Source organism: Callithrix jacchus, chromosome 16 (assembly GCF_049354715.1).
Source record: "Callithrix jacchus isolate 240 chromosome 16, calJac240_pri, whole genome shotgun sequence".
NCBI lineage: Eukaryota > Metazoa > Chordata > Mammalia > Primates > Cebidae > Callithrix > Callithrix jacchus.
Window position 1 is genome coordinate 43,796,483 of NC_133517.1, and position 16,882 is coordinate 43,813,364.

A 16,882-nucleotide genomic window follows, 5' to 3' on the forward strand; every position below is an offset into this window, starting at 1 on the left:
TTAATATATCTTAATCTTGAGCAAATAATCTCTTTGATAAATATATGTGAATGCTTTCCCTGAAATGTAAAAAAAAAAATTCTTCCTATGGTTCTCATTAAACATCTTTGATGAAATTAAGGCAATAGAATAGGTAGAAATAATGTACCATATAGTGTAAATGACAATTCTATTTTCAGTAACAAAGTAGTGATAAAGTTTACTTGTGAGCTGAAAAAATACACATATTAAGATATTTGTATAACTATTATTTAATTATCTAAGTTATTGAGCCTCTAAATAAAGCTATTACATTCAAAATAAATATACAGTTTCTTATTTGAAAGATTTTACTTCTGACTAATATGTCCATATTATGTTACACATACACTATTTTATTCAACATTGTAAATTTTCCTATAGATTTAAAGAAAGTATAAGGTAATAAGGAAGCATGTGTAGCTATGTAAAATTCTTGAGCTATATTTTTTTAAGAGTGCATTCTAAAGTGAATACTTATGTTTAACATTTTGTCATGTCAAAATCACCATTAAAAATCCCTCACTCACTAAATACTTTATACATGATTTTATGTAAACATTAATGCACACATAAATGTGTAAAACCCTAGAGATGGAGCAAAAGAAGAAAGAGGTGGAATTTCTTGTAGAAGATTTTAGTTATTCAATCCATTGTCACTTAGTCATTTGTGGAACCCCCAGATATATATAGATAATTGGTGGAGATTCTAAATTCATTGCTAGGATTTACCACTTATGACATTCAATATTAATATTCAAGTTTATTATACTTAATATAACTAAATATGCATCCTTGTTTGTATATGGATAACAAGTTAATAAACTTGTCTTGTAATGTAGCTTCCAAAGTCTTGAGGGAATTTGAATTTGCATGTTATACAATTCTTTTTTTTTTCTTTTTTGAGATGGAGTTTCACTCTTGTTACCCAGGCTGGAGTACAATGGCCCCATCTCGGCTCACCGCAACCTCCGCCTCCTGGGTTCAGGCAATTCTCCTGCCTCAGCCTCCTGAGTAGCTGGGATTACAGGCACGTGCCACCATGCCCAGCTAATTTTTTGTATTTTTAGTAGAGACGGGGTTTCACCTTGTTGATCAGGATGGTCTCGATCTGTTGACCTCGTGATCCACCCGCCTCGGCCTCCCAAAGTGCTGGGATTACAGGCTTGAGCCACCGCGCCCAGCCTACAATTCTAATATATGTCTATATCTGTATCTGCAACTATACCCATGTTCATCTCCATTTCCATATTTGTATCTATATGTAGCTACCTTATCAAACTAGGGTAAAGTGGAAAATATTTCTAGTCAATATTTGAACTGGGTTTTGACAGATTAGTAGGATTAGCTCTGCAGAGAAATGAGAGGAAGTATTCACTGAGTAGAACTAGTGAATGTAGTGAGGCATGACACAACACAGTAATGCCGAGGTACAGTAAGTTGTTCAATGTGCCTGGAGCACAGGTGTGAGAGGAAATTGCCAAATTGTGATGCTGGACAACTAATTACGAGGCAGATTATAAAGGGTATGCCAAGCTAAGGGGTTTGGATTTGGTCCCAAAGGTAACAAGGAAAGGAACCATTTACCAAACAAAACTGAGCTCATCATATGAAATTTAAAGCTGGAGCAAAAAAGGAAAAGAAAGAGGGATAGAAAGTTGTTACTAATGCACCTCTTATTTCCCCATGTAATAATCAGTTTTCAAAAGATTAAGCAGTGTTAGTAGTATTAAACAAGCCTTACCTCATTCTTCTGCTTGTACAGAGGCTTTAAAGCAATGATGCGGTCAAGAATGAAATGGTATCTGGTAATTTATAGTTACAATAACATATCAGAACATAAGTACACAATGATTCTATGGGAGGAAGCTTTCACTCTTGTTACCCAGGCTGGAGTGCAATGGCGCGATCTCGGCTCACGGCAACCTTCGCCTCCTGGGTTCAGGCAATTCTCCTGCCTCAGCCTCCTGAGTAGCTGGGATTACAGGCACGAGCCACCATGCGCAGCTAATTTTTTGTATGTTTAGTAGAGACGGGGTTTCACCATGTTGACCAGGATGGTCTCGGTTTCTTGACCTCGTGATCCACCCACCTCGGCCGACAGGAATTTTTATCTCTTTCCAAGCTCTTGGTCATTGAGAGATCATCCTGTGATTCTTCATCACCAATGGATCCAGAAACTGGGAATTGTGTATTTGAAGGTGCATATTAGGGATAGTTACCAAATTTAAATTATTATTTGAATTTGTGATTATTTGAATTTCCGTCAGCTTCACAGTTTTAAAATTGATGTTTCTTTTAGGATAATGTACTTGAGTAGCTCTAGAGATACAAATAAGCCCAAAATTGAGTTGTATTCCCTTCTATTAAATTTTTGAATGCCTAGTATGTTTCAAATCAAGTGCATTCAGACACATTACTTCAGTTTTAATTAAATTGATAAATGGACATAAGAATTTACATCTCAGATGGATAGAAAAGTTTTGAATCCAAACTTTGTCATTTGCAAGCAGTGTGATCTTGGGAATGTTAATATTTACTAACCTTAGTTTCCTTATGTGAGAAAGAGACCAATACTTAACTTGTAATGTTCTTGAAAAGATTAAGTGATGTAGCATATACAGAGGTCTCTTTTTAAATAACAAAAGTAATATATATCTGTACTTGATATAATGTACTGTGAGTGATAGACACTATTTGTGCCTTGAGACACAGTATGAAAAGATCAGTGTAGTCTTGTGGAATCAAAAGAAAGCTTTACTGAAGAGGTAGAGATCACACACACACAGACACACAGAAAAATCCCTCAGTAATTCTTTTTTCACTTTATGTCATGTTGTTAAGGTTCCACTATTACACAGAGAAAATCAATTAGGAAGGTGTTAAAAAGCAAACTAAAATTTTAAGGGACTAAAGAATTGCTACAAAAGAAAGGTAGACTGTACACAATAATTGCCATTCTTATACAAGGTACTGTTGTTAGTGCAAAATAGAACTGGATAGATTTGATCTTGCCATGAGTAACTACCTTACCAAAGCAAAATGTTCACTCATGTGTGGTGAATTACAATGCCCCGAGGTACAACTTAGTAAATTGCTTCTTCTTAAGCATTGACTCAAACCCCTGAAGAAAAATAAAATCATTGTGTGCTAGTGAACTCTGTGTTCTCTGGCAAATTGTTTTCCATAGGATTAATGTAACAAAACAAACTTGTATATCTGTGGTGTATTACATTTTTTTCTTATAAAAGTCTCAGAGGTTTGTATTTGCTTAATGTCATGCATATCTTCAATCCATTTGAAAGAGTTAGAAATGGGAAAAAGCATTATTCTTTCACTACATGGGTATTAATTTAGTCAGAAAGAATGAAATCCACTGAATCAGAGATTCAGTATTAATAGTAGGTAATTTTACATCAAGCCTAGAGCATGGTGCTTTTAGAAATGGTCTATGAATTATTTGAAATGCTTTGAGATATTTCTGAATATTTACTTTCTGCACTGAAGTTATTTAATTTTTCTCCTACATATTTTTTGAGACTGAGCACTCACAGAAATGCATAAGAGGGTGTGTGTTTTGTAAGGTTACAGAATTGATGCTCTTGCCCATGAAAATAGTATAAAGAAACCTCCAGAGGCTTCTGGTTTTCTCTAAACGTACAATTTAAGAGAATCCAGGGAGCTAATTCATAATCATATTTCAATAATAAAAAAGGTATGCAAAATACTATAATTGGCAAATATCAGAAACATGAGAATTAGACTTCTGAAATAGCATGATATAAAAGTAAACTTATATATAACCTTCTATTGTGATTTATATATTACTATAAAATATAACTATCTTATCTCCATTGTGATAGAAAGCTTTTGACATAGTTGATGAATTTTTGTTAAAGCTCAGATAACAGCACACCATTTCTATTCTTACTGTCAACACAGCTTTAGGACATTTTATCATAATAACAGTTCTCTGGGGTTCATCAAGATGAATTTCTTCATAGTCCATCTATTATGCATTAAGAGAAAGCACATACATTATTTTCTTTTCACATTCTGTAAGTTCTTAATCATGTTTTTGAGTCTTTATGAAGAATTAACAGAAATCAATCTCTGTATCTTTTTTGTTTGAATTATCTTATTCTTTGATATTTATTTTTATGCCCAATTGACCATAATTCTCAAATTATCTTGATATCAAAAAATAAAATAATGGAGAAGCTGAGTTCTTGAAGATTTAGCACAAAGAAACTCAGAAATCTTAGATTTTGGTTCTTATCTGAGAAGATAAATAGGTATTTTCTCATTTGTAATATAATGATATTATTTCATTCATCCATTCAGCATTAAGGTAATCACCCTTTTTCTTTTTACTTTTCAAGAAAACTTTATTTTTTTAAGGTATTTATCTATTTTTATTTAAGTACTAGTGTATATGTGCAGATCTTGCAGTTTTGTTACATAGAGATGTACGTGCTATTGTGGTGGTTTGCTGCATCTATCGCCCTGTCATCTACATTAGGTAATTCTCCTTATGCTATCACACCCCAAACCCACCACCACCTGCTATTCATTCTCATCAAACTGACACAAGAACAGAAAACCAAACACTGCATGTTCTCACTCACAAGTGGGTGTTGAATAATGAAAGCACACAGACACAGGGAGGGGAACATCACTCTTTCTTATAATAAATTTTTATTTCAAGCCTACAAAATACCAAAACACGAGCTAGTCTTCATAGGGCTCAGCAGAGGACAATCCGTGATAATTGCCTTAAAGATGTTAACAATCAATTAAGGCAGTGGATCTTAATTTTTGAAAATTGTTTAATTCCATATATATTTTATCAATATTTACAGCTCAGACTTACAGGCCTGTAGTTGTATTAACATTACTAATAAGAAGAGTATAGTAATAGTGATACTACTTTACATCTAAAACATAAAATATACATTGAACAGTTAATATAAATATTAAGTAGATAATGGGTTAAACAAATTTAATCTGTTATATAAATATTTGTTATTTATATATTATGACTGATAACATTTTAAAATCTAGATACTGAATATTTCATGATTCAATATAGAATTGAATCTTGTGATATAATAATTCTAGAGTTTTATAACATATTTAAAATTTTAATTTTCATGGCTTTCAAAACAAAATTTTACTAAAAGATAATAAATACATTTTAAAGGAAAAAGTGTGTTGTTGATTTCAAGAACTAAATATGGCTTTTCTTTATCAATTCCTCACTTTAAATCACTTAGAAATTTATCATCGTAAACCAATACATTTCCTCCTTTGATTTTTTTTTTTTTTTAGTTTTCTGTCAGATCATCTAGAAAATATTATATAAATGTTCAAAAAGTCATATAAAACCCAATGAATTTTTTTAAAAGTAATTTTTTAGAAAGGTTAATAAATTTCCTTTTCTAGTTTAGTTGAAAAATATGCCAATATTGTAGTTTGTTACAGATGGCACCCTCCTATCATTTTTGTCAACTAAATCACATAAGTAAGACATTTATACATTATTTCTTTTTCTTAATTTTTTTTTATTTTCTTTTCCCAGAGCAATTATTTTTCTTTGCAGTTTCAACACTACACTTACCTTAAAGGGATAAATTTTAGACTGTTTGTGTAACATAGTATTGACAGTTTTTTTTCATCACAGAAAAGGTAGACAATTGAGAATACCTTTTCAACCCAAAAAGCACATAAATGATTTACCATGGAGTTAAATAACAATTTTAAATGTATAAGCAATTTTAAACTTAGAAAATAATTGCCAAAATAGCACTGAGTTCCCTAATGCTCTTAATCTTCCTTGATGTTGACATCTTACAAAACCATTGTACAGTCATCAAACTAAAAAATTATCACTGGTAAAAGCTATTAATTGATGGAAGACATTATTTAAATTTAATCAGTTTTTTCACAAAGTCTTTTTTCTATTCCAAGATCCGTCTAGGATCTCATGTTAAATTTAGTTGCCCATCTCCTCAATATCCTTTCTGTGACATTTTCAGGCTTTCTTCATCCTTTATGGCCTTAGTACTTTTAAAGATTATCAGCAGTTATATTCTAGAATGTTCCTTAATTGGATTATCTGATATTATCTCATGTTTTGATTGTGTTCCTCGACTTTTGGCAAGAGTAGCACAAAAGGGATGTAATAAGGATTATGTAATACAAATGTCTTCCTACAGTTGATGTTACTTTGATCATTTTGTTAGGTGGTGTCTGCTGGTTTCTGAACTATAGTAACTTTTAAAATTTGTGATTAATAAACATTTTGAGGTACAGACTTTGATACTGCAAGTGTTGTCTTTTCTCTCAAATATTTGCACAATAATATAAAGCTAACCTGAAAGCTACATTTAAGCTACACCGGGTGCATCTTGACTGTGAGAATCATGATGGTATTTCAATGGTGATTTTCTCTTTCCTTTATTCCAGTATACTTTAATTAATTAATTTAATTTAATCTATTAATTAATTTATTAATTTAATTAACTAAAGTATACTGGAATAATCAATATTAATTATAATTAATATAATCATATAACATTATATATAATTGTGTATACTTATATAATATATAATTATATATACTTATATATGATTTTATATTTATGTTAATTAATTATATTAATAATATCATGTTAGATATTATATATTAATTAATTAGTTAATTAATTAACTGGAATATTCTGTAGGAACCACCTGTCCCTTCTCTCTTATTTAATGTACTTATTTAGTTATTTATATCAATATGGACTCTGATATTTTACACTTGATAATTATAAGTGTTGCAGAATATTTAGGAGACAAGAGAGATCAATGGATGAAAGAGGAGGATTTATTAAGGTAGCCACTGGCTTAGCAGATTAGTATTTCAAAGCTGAACCAAGAAGAAAGAAAATGGGGTACTTTTTATACATCCAGGATGACATAGCAGCTAACAGGTTTGCAGAAGCCTGACAAAAAACAATTAATTTATGACGTATTTTGTGATGTACCTTCCATTTGAAAAATAGTATTTTGAAAAATGCACTGTATATTTTGGGGGTGTTATTTTGCCTTGTGTTATTTTTGCCTTGCAGTTGGTTAGCAAGAAAAAAAGGAGTTTTGAGATGCTTGAGAACTGTGCTGAGAATGTGGGGAGAATAAATAAGGTAGGTTTTACAGGGAATTAGTGAATTTGAAGCAGAGCTGTGGGTTAGCTTTTATATTGTACACAACACAATAAACTTTATTATGCAGCAATTATAGACTACCATTGTTAATCTTTAATTTCCTTCTTCATTATCATATTATAATATAATAATAATTTATTTTATTAATATAATTGTTTCAGCTTTGTCAGGAGCTCTTTCTGGTTAGCTCCAGTGCCCCCATCAATGATGCTTCTAAACTTTTTCAAACTGTCAAGATACCCTAGACTTACTTAGTATTTTCTTGTCCACAGTATTGGAACCTACTGGCTTTCTAAGGAGACTAGCTTTCTTTTACTGAAGAATGGTATTTAGACATCATATCTCAGCAGTAGTGCTCATTACTGCTAGGGTGTCATTGTTCCTAAATCCTAAGAAATATGAACAGGTGTACCAATCTATGCATACACATCTTCTCTCTCTCTTCACCATCATTGTTATCCATCTACTGTATCTTTAAAAACCATGTAAGAACCACCTGTCCCTTCTGATACTGATACTTCTGATTTCAATCCAATATCACAATTTTCATTCTACCCTTCCTCCTTTTCCTATTTGTAACATGTTTCTCCATGGGAATGAAATCTGCCTTTCATTATATATAATATGTTGATTATTTACTGAACCCTAGCATACATAAAAAAGTAGTTTCAAAATTTCTTGCAAATCATCTTACTACAATATAATACTTGTTTCTAGATTTTCTTTCTGTAGCTCTTAGTGTTGGTTCTAAGTACCATTTTTCAGTTACTTAGGTTAGTTATTTTCTTCTGTGTCCTGTATGGTGTAATAATGTTTTACATTTTTGGTAGAGCATATATAACAAATTCTTTTTTATTTTGGATTATTTATAATTGCTCCCTAATGTTCAAATACTAGAGGATTTTTTTTCCATTTATGGTGAGGAAGTACTTTGTATGATTTCTATTCTACTTGATGTGTTAAAATTTGAAGGTGGGGTGGGGAGAGTGCAGAATATGATCTTAACTGATAAATTTTTTACTAAACACTTTCAACTTATTTAACATACTGAAAGTGATACAATCAACTATTGCTAAATGGGGTTGGTGTACACTGGTTTTCAGGTATTCTGCTTCCTTACTGATTTTATCTTTACATTTTTTTGTCTCCCATTGAGGTGAGTGTCTTGACATTTCTAATTACATTTGTGAGTTTGCCTATTTTTTCTTTCAGTTTGATAAATTTGGTTCATATATTTTGAAATTTTGTTGTTAGATACATATTTAATACTACTACATATTCTAGGATAATTCACCATTTTAGGATTACATAATAGCTCTTCTGTTTACTTTTCAGATTCCTCTTAAATTTATCTTATATAAGCTAATACAGGGTTTTTAGTTGTAGTTAATGAGAAGAATAAAGAAAAATGTGTTTAGTTCTAGCTTTGTCAGGAACTCTTTCTGGTTAGCTCCAGTGACCCCATCAATGATGCTTCCAGACTTTCAAACTCTCAAAGAAGGTCCAACAAACTATTTTTCCTACCCGAAGTTGTAATTACTGTGCTGATAAATACATATCTTGAAAGCATTTTTCTCATCCCCTTTACTTTAATTTGCATAACTCAGTGATCCTATGCTTTCTACTGGTATTGTTCATGCCCTGTATAATGTATTCCTACTTCTCTCTCAGAGTTACAGTATTTGTTGTTTATTTTTCAAAAGTTTCTTTCCTCTAACTGCAATAGATTGTCAAAAGTGGCCAATAGACAATTGTGGTTTTTGCCCTTTTTCCTGCAGATTAAAACTTTGTTCCATGGAAAAAATAGTGCAAAAAATATATAAAGAGATTTGTGCCCCTCCATCAGCAGCTAATATTTGCTGTTCTCAAGCCTATACAATGAGGAATGCTTTCAACTGAGCAGCATGGGGATTCACAGAAAAAATGCTTGCAAAATGGTGCTAATTCACCCTGTCTCTATGCTCTACCCTCCCATACTCCATTCTTAGCACACATTTGGCTGCTGTCAGTTCATTATTTTAGCTGAATTATTTTTACCTAGGTCTGGCTGCATCTGTTGTAATAAACAAATGTCCTTCTTTTTTTAATATACTAACTTTATTGTTTATATATACCTTTATTTATACTAAAAATTGTAAAATAGCAGTTTCCTCTAATTGCAATCCAAATTTTTTCCATAATAGATTATTGAAAATCTAGTTATTATGCTCTAGCCGAAAAAACTCAATGCTTTTTTTACCCACAAGTGACTTTGCTACAAATCATTTATGTGGGTTTTATCTCACTTACTCTGGGCTTCTAAAACACACAGGAATACTTATGTCCTCTTGACTTCTTTGTGTCAGATCAAACAGTAGAACTAAAGTATACTGAAGTTATTCAAATACATTCAAAATACACAGATCCCTTATAAATCACTAGTATTGCTGGGCATGGTGGCTCATGCCTATAATTCCAGCACTTTGGGAGGACAAGGCAGGTGGATCATGAGGTCAGAAGTTCGAGACCAGCCTGGCCAACATAGTGAAACCCCATCTCTACTAAAAATACAAAAAGTAGTTGGGTATGGTGGTGCATGCCTGTATCTCCAGCTACTTGGGAGGCTGAGGCAGAAGAATTGCTTGAACCTGGGAGGTGGAGGTTGCAATGAGCTGAGATCTCTCCACAGCAATTCAGCCTGGGCAACAGAATGAGACTCCATCTCAATAAATAAATAAATAGTATCATGGTAGCAAAGAAAAGAGACATACATATCAGAAGAAAAATACATCCCAGAGCTCATTATCAAAATTATTTGTATATAGTCTATCCTAGCATAGAGTAGCTTTCTCAAGCTGCTACATAAAATTACCAGCATGAAAAAAAAAGATACAAGAATAACGCTTATGGCTGAAGTGGCTCAGTGTCATAATTCCCTATTCTAGTATTCTCAGAAAGATCCCATCTGTTATACATGCAGACACTGAAGCACCATCTGAATCATGCACTTCCTGTTTCATTCTGAACTACCTTATGCCCAACATTTGTTAGCTCTCTTTCAAGCCTAGGAACTCTGCCGAGTAACAGGTATCTCAATCTTGCCATTCTTCTTTCTGGATAGACAGCAACATTCTTACTCCCTTCCCCCTATAAAGCAAGTCATCTCTGATTTTCCTGTATTGAGGATTATTGTTCCTGTATGCTGTTATTGGGGTGTACCTTCTGGTAGAGGGGAAGTGAATTCAGTAGGTACTAGGGTTGAGAGTCAAGTTACTAAGGGTCTTTATCCATGTCTTTACTGAAAATTTTCTTCAGTAAGCATTTGTGAAGGCTCTAGGACAAAGATAAGATTAAACTTTTGTGATTGTCCATCAGTGGTCTTGAAAAAACACTTCAAGCATTCTTTTTCTCTGATCTAGCCTTCGTGTCCTTAAATTTGAGTCTAGTGGTCTTCCTTGTAACCTTAAATCTCTGTTGAATTCATGTCAATTTACAAACTTGAGATTTGTTGCATATGTTGTTGTAACAGTGGCAGTAAAACTCTTTCTAATGTTCTACGTCTTTGATTGAAATCAGTTGTACAATAACTCTTTTAAGTGATTTTTGTATGAGATAACAAAGCTGTGAAAAGTAAAAAGGAAATAGATAATATGATTATTATGATTATTTTCTATCTCTTTACAAAGTTTCACAAATATAAATCCATTAAGATAATATAATCTATACATCTGTTAATCAGGTATATATAAATTATAATACACTAAAATACATTAAATCTGAAGAAACTAGTTAGAGCAATGGAGTTAACCATTCTGTACTTGTAAGTTTCTTTAGGAGATGTCATTTGCTGTTTTTACTCCTAAGTTCTCTTTATTAAAAAACATCTATCATTGAATATTGGAACTACAGGTAACCTTCATGGCACCTGCTCATCATTAAATGGGCATCAATATAGATGTTTTCAGCCTTTTAGTTTTATCACTTCAACAGAAGGCCTTTTTTATGACTGGAGAAGCAAAGGAAAATAGGAACCACACAAGAGCACATTGATTAATTTCAACTTTATTCTAAAGTGACCCATCACTTCTAGTGTCATGTTATTATCAGAAGTAGTCACATGATCCTTCCTAATTGTGAAAGCTTATTAGACTTTTTCAAATGCTTAGACTAGGAAGAACTGGATATGGTACATATAACAGTACATATGACACATGTGTACACTACTATTAATAGCATACAAACTACGTGTATTAAATATAAGTTAACCATTTTAAGACAAAAATGGGTAGAAATACAAGTCCTTATGTTTTCTTCTTGCATCTCGGAAGACTCCTTTAGGCTCCTTTTAGAAACAAGTAACTCATCGTCACTGGTCATCAGAGAGATGCAAATCAAAACCACATTGAGATACCATCTCACGCCAGTTAGAATGGCGATCATTAAGAAATCTGGAGACAACAGATGCTGGAGAGGATGTGGAGAAAAAGGAACACTTTTACACTGTTGGTGGGAGTGTAAATTAGTTCAACCATTGTGGAAGACAGTGTGGCGATTCCTCAAGGCCTTAGAAATAGAAATTCCATTTGACCCAGCAATCCCATTACTGGGTATATATCCAAAAGACTATAAATCGTTCTACTATAAGGACACATGTACACGAATGTTCATTGCAGCACTGTTTACAATAGCAAAGACCTGGAATCAACCCAAATGCCCATTGATAATAGACTGGATTGGAAAAATGTGGCACATATACACCATGGAATATTATGCAGCAATCAGAAATGATGAGTTCGTGTCATTTGTAGGGACATGGATGAATCTGGAAAACATCATCCTCAGCAAACTGACACAAGAACAGAAAATGAAACACCGCATATTCTCACTCATAGGTGGGTGATGAAAAATGAGAACACATGGACACAGAAAGGGGAGTACTAAACACTGGGGTCTATTGGGGGAAAAGGGGAGGGCCAGTGGGAGGGGGAGGTGGGGAGGGATAGCCTGGGGAGAAATGCCAAATGTGGGTGAAGGGGAGAAGAAAAGCAAAGCACACTGCCATGTGTGTACCTACGCAACTGTCTTGCATGCTCTGCTCATGTACCCCAAAACCTATAATCCAATAAAAAATTAAAAAAAAAAAAAAAAAGAAACAAGTAACTCGAAGACATTCTTATTAAGAATAAGAACAAGATGGCCCTTTCTAGAAGACCCCATCGTCTCAGCCCAAAATCTCCTGAAACTGATAAGCAACTTCAGCAAAGTCTCAGGATACAAAATCAATGTGCAAAAATCACAAGCGTTCCTGTATACCAATAATAGGCTTAAAGAGAGCCAAATCAAGAATGAACTGCCATTCACAAATGCTACGAAGAGAATAAAATACCTAGGAATACAACTAATAAGGAAAGTAAAGGACCTCTTTAAGGAGAACTACAATCCTCTGTTCAACGAAACGAGAGAGGACAAAAACAGATGAAGAAACATTCCATGTTCATGGTTAGGAAGAATCAATATCATGAAAATGGCCATACTGCCCAAAGTAATTTACAGATTCAATGCTATCCCCATCAAGCTACCAGTGACCTTCTTCACAGAACTGGAAAAAATCTACCTTAAACTTCGTATGGAACCAAAAGAGAGCCCTCATAGCCAAGTCAATTCTAAGCAAAAAGAACACACCAGGAGGCATCACACTACCAGACTTCAAACTATACTCTACAAGGCCACAGTAATCAAAACAGCACGGTACTGCTACCAAAACAGAGATATAGACCAATGGAACAGAACAGAGGCATTGGAGGCAACACAACATATCTACAACCATTCAATCTTTGATAAACCTGACAAAAACAAGCAATGGGGAAAGGATTCCCTGTTTAATAAATGGTGTTGGGAAAACTGGCTAGCCATGTGCAGAAAGCAGAAACTGGATCCCCTTCCTGACACCTTACACTTAAATTAACTCCAGATGGATTAAAGACTTAAACTTAAGACCTAACGCCATAAAAACCCTAAAAGAAAATCTAGGTAAAACCATTTAGTACATAGGAGTAGGCAAGGACTTCATGAACAAAACACCAAAAGTATTGGCGGCAAAAACCAAAATAGACAAATGGTACCTAATCAAACTCCACGGCTTCTGCATGGCAAAATAAACAGTCATTAGAGTGAATCAGCAACCGACAGAATGGGAAAACATTTTTGCAGTTTACCCATCTGACAAAGGGCTGATATCCAGAATTTACAAAGAACTAAAACAGATTTACAAGAAAAAAACAAGCCCATTCAAAAGTGGGCAAAGGATATGAACAGACACTTTACAAAATAAGACATACATGAGTCCAACAAACATATGAAAAAAATGCTCATCATCACTGATCATTAGAGAAATGCAAATCAAAACTACATTGAGATACCATCTCACGCCAATTAGAATGGCGATCATTGAAAAATCTGGAGACAACAGATGCTGGAGAGGATGTGGTGAAATAGGAACATTTTTACACTGTTGGTGGGAGTGTAAATTAGTTCAACCATTGTGGAAAATAGTGTGGTGATTCCTCAAGGACCTAGAAATAGAAATTCCATTTGACCCAGCAATCCCATTACTGGGTATATATCCAAAGGATTATAAATCTTTCTACAGTAAGGACATGTGCACATGAATGTTCATTGCAGCACTGTTTACAATAGCAAAGACCTGGAATCAACCCAAATGCCCATCGATGATAGACTGGATTGGAAAAATGTGGCACATATACACCATGGAATATTATGCAGCCATCAAAAACGATCAGTTCGTGTCCTTTGTAGGGACATGGATGAACCTGGAGAACATCATTCTCAGCAAACTGACACAAGAACAGAAAATGAAATACCACATGTTCTTATTCATAGGCGGGTGTTGAACAATGAGAGCACATGGACAGAGGGAGGGGAGCACTACACACTGGGGTCTGTTGCGGGATGGGGAGTTGGGGAGAGATAGCATGGGGAGAAATGCCAGATATAGGTGAAGGGGAGGAAGGCAGCAAATCACACTGCCACGAGTATGCGTATGCAACTATCTTGCATGTTCTTCACATGTACCCCAAAACTTAAAATGCAATAAAAAAAAGAAGTAACTCTATTGCACCCTCTATAGAAAAATATAAGCAAATGAACTGGAAAAGAAATACAGTATTCCTTTGATATTACTGAAACATATAGAAGCAGTAGCTAATCATGTTTTGAGAAAAAAAGAGTATCTTTCAGATGACACTTGAAATATCACTGGGAGTAAGCAAGGCAAATGGGAAAATAGGAAGCTCTTAGAACTTAAATTCTAAGAATGTTTCTGTTTCTGGTATAAGAGAGAAAGGACAGAATTGCTATAGAGATATGTAGAGGTTTCTGCCAAAATAAGGTTATAATTAAATTGTAAGTGAATTATTTATATAATCCCGATCAAGTTACATTTCTTAATATAAAAAATTTAGTATTGTTAAATAAAGAAACATGATTAAACAGAAATATGAAATCCAAAAACTTTATATTTAATCGGTATTACATATCAATCTGAAATATGCACTTTGTTATAATCAGCAACCTGAAACTCAAATGAATTAGAACATTTATTGGGCCAGGTGCGGTGGCTCAAGCCTGTAATCCCAGCACTTTGGGAGGCTGAGGTGGGTGGATCACGAGGTCAAGAGATAGAGACCATCCTGGTCAACAAGGTGAAACCCCGTCTCTACTGAAAATACAAAAAATTAGCTGGGCATGGTGGCATGTGCCTGTAATCCCAGCTACTCAGGAGGCTTAGACGGGAGAATTGCCTGAACCCAAGAGGCAGAGGTTGCAGTGAGCCGAGATTGTGCCATTGCACTCCAGCCTGGGTAACAAGAGCGAGACTCCATCTCAAAAAAAAGAAGGAACATTTATTATTAATAATATTGTTTCCTTATGCAAAAATTAAGAAAATAATCCCAGAAGCAAAGCTATGAGAATCCAGATTTCTCCTACATTTCTGTTACCTTATCAAACTTCATAGAAGTTATATATTTAATTCAAGTTATTTTTATTTGGTATTGAGTTGTTTCTCCTATACAAATGTTATCTTTTTGCTATAATAATTCTTTGGAGTTGCCTATATATCTTAGTCAAATAATTTATGGTACACAAGGTTATGTTTAAATAAAAATAAAAGTAACTGAACTCTGTATATATTTTTATGATCAGTATCTGAGAAGAGCATTGTATAATGGGAGAGAAAATAAGATTTGGATTAACTGACATCTAAATTTGAAATAAAACTGCAACATATCTAAGTGAACCTGAGCCACCTAAAAATGGGTCTGCATATAGGTGTAGACAACTTATATAAAACACCTTCAAATTGTTGCAAAATAAGTAGAAGACTGCCAAGGTAGTTACCATCACAGGTGCACATATATTAATATAGGTAAATTGCTAACCTCCCACAAACTACCTCCTTTAAACATTGAGACGGGACTGTAAAAATTGCAATAATTCTCACTACTGACTCCACCTGAAGTAATTTATATCATTACAAATGCTCATTAAGAGAATAAAAGGCAAGCCACAGACTGGGAGAAAATATTTTTAAAACACATATCTGTAAAGAACTAGTGTCTGAAATATACAAAAAAAACTTTAAAAACTCAACTAAGAAAGAACCCACTTAAAAAGAGGGCACAATATCTGAACAGACACCACTCCAAATAAGACACACAAGATCAAGTTAGGGAATGTTTAGATAATAACAATCAATACATTTTCTCTTATATTATATTATTTCACATGTGCTTGTATAACTGTTTGTTCTGAGTGTACAAAATGTTTGAACTGCCTTTTCACCTACATTAAAATTTTTATTTAAACTATAGCCCTTAGAACTAAGTAGACAAATAAATGTAAGAGAAATGTCACTCTTTTGACATTTTTGGCTGAAAATCAAAAGAAGAATATATTTATTTTATCCTTCATGTTTACTGTGCAGACAAAGCCAACACTAAAATGTTCACACATAGAGAGGAAATTAAATGTCTTGTTCAACACAAATATTCCACTTAACTTTCTTTATGTCAGTCACTTGTTTACCCAAAGAAATATGTTGTCATATAAATCTCTCAGTACAGTAGAATATCAAGTGGTTATATGATTTGCTTAGAAGAAAACTAATCCATTTCAGTGACAGCATTAAATTTTCCCCAATCAATCAAAAATGTAGGACTGAGCCTGGTGAGCTGGTTCATGCCTGTAATCACAGCACTTTGGGAGGCCAAGGTGGGCAAATCACTTGAGGCCAGGAGTTTGAGACCAGACTGACCAATATAGCGAAACCATATCTCTACTAAAAATACAAAAATGAGCTGGGTGGTGGTGCACCCCTGTAGTTCCAGCTACTCACAAGGCTCATGCAGGATAATAACTTGAAACTGGTACGGAGGTTACAGTGAACTGAGATTGCCTAGGTGACAGAGCAAGACTCTGTCTTAAAAAAAAAAAAAAAAAAAAAAAAAAACATAGGACTAAAAATAAAGAGGAAAAATAATTCTATTAAACAACAACAACAAACAAAATATAATAAAAACCCAGCTCCCTTAAATTGAATAAAATGTAAATTATATTTCTCTATCATTACCACTTACATACAATATGTTTTTATTTAC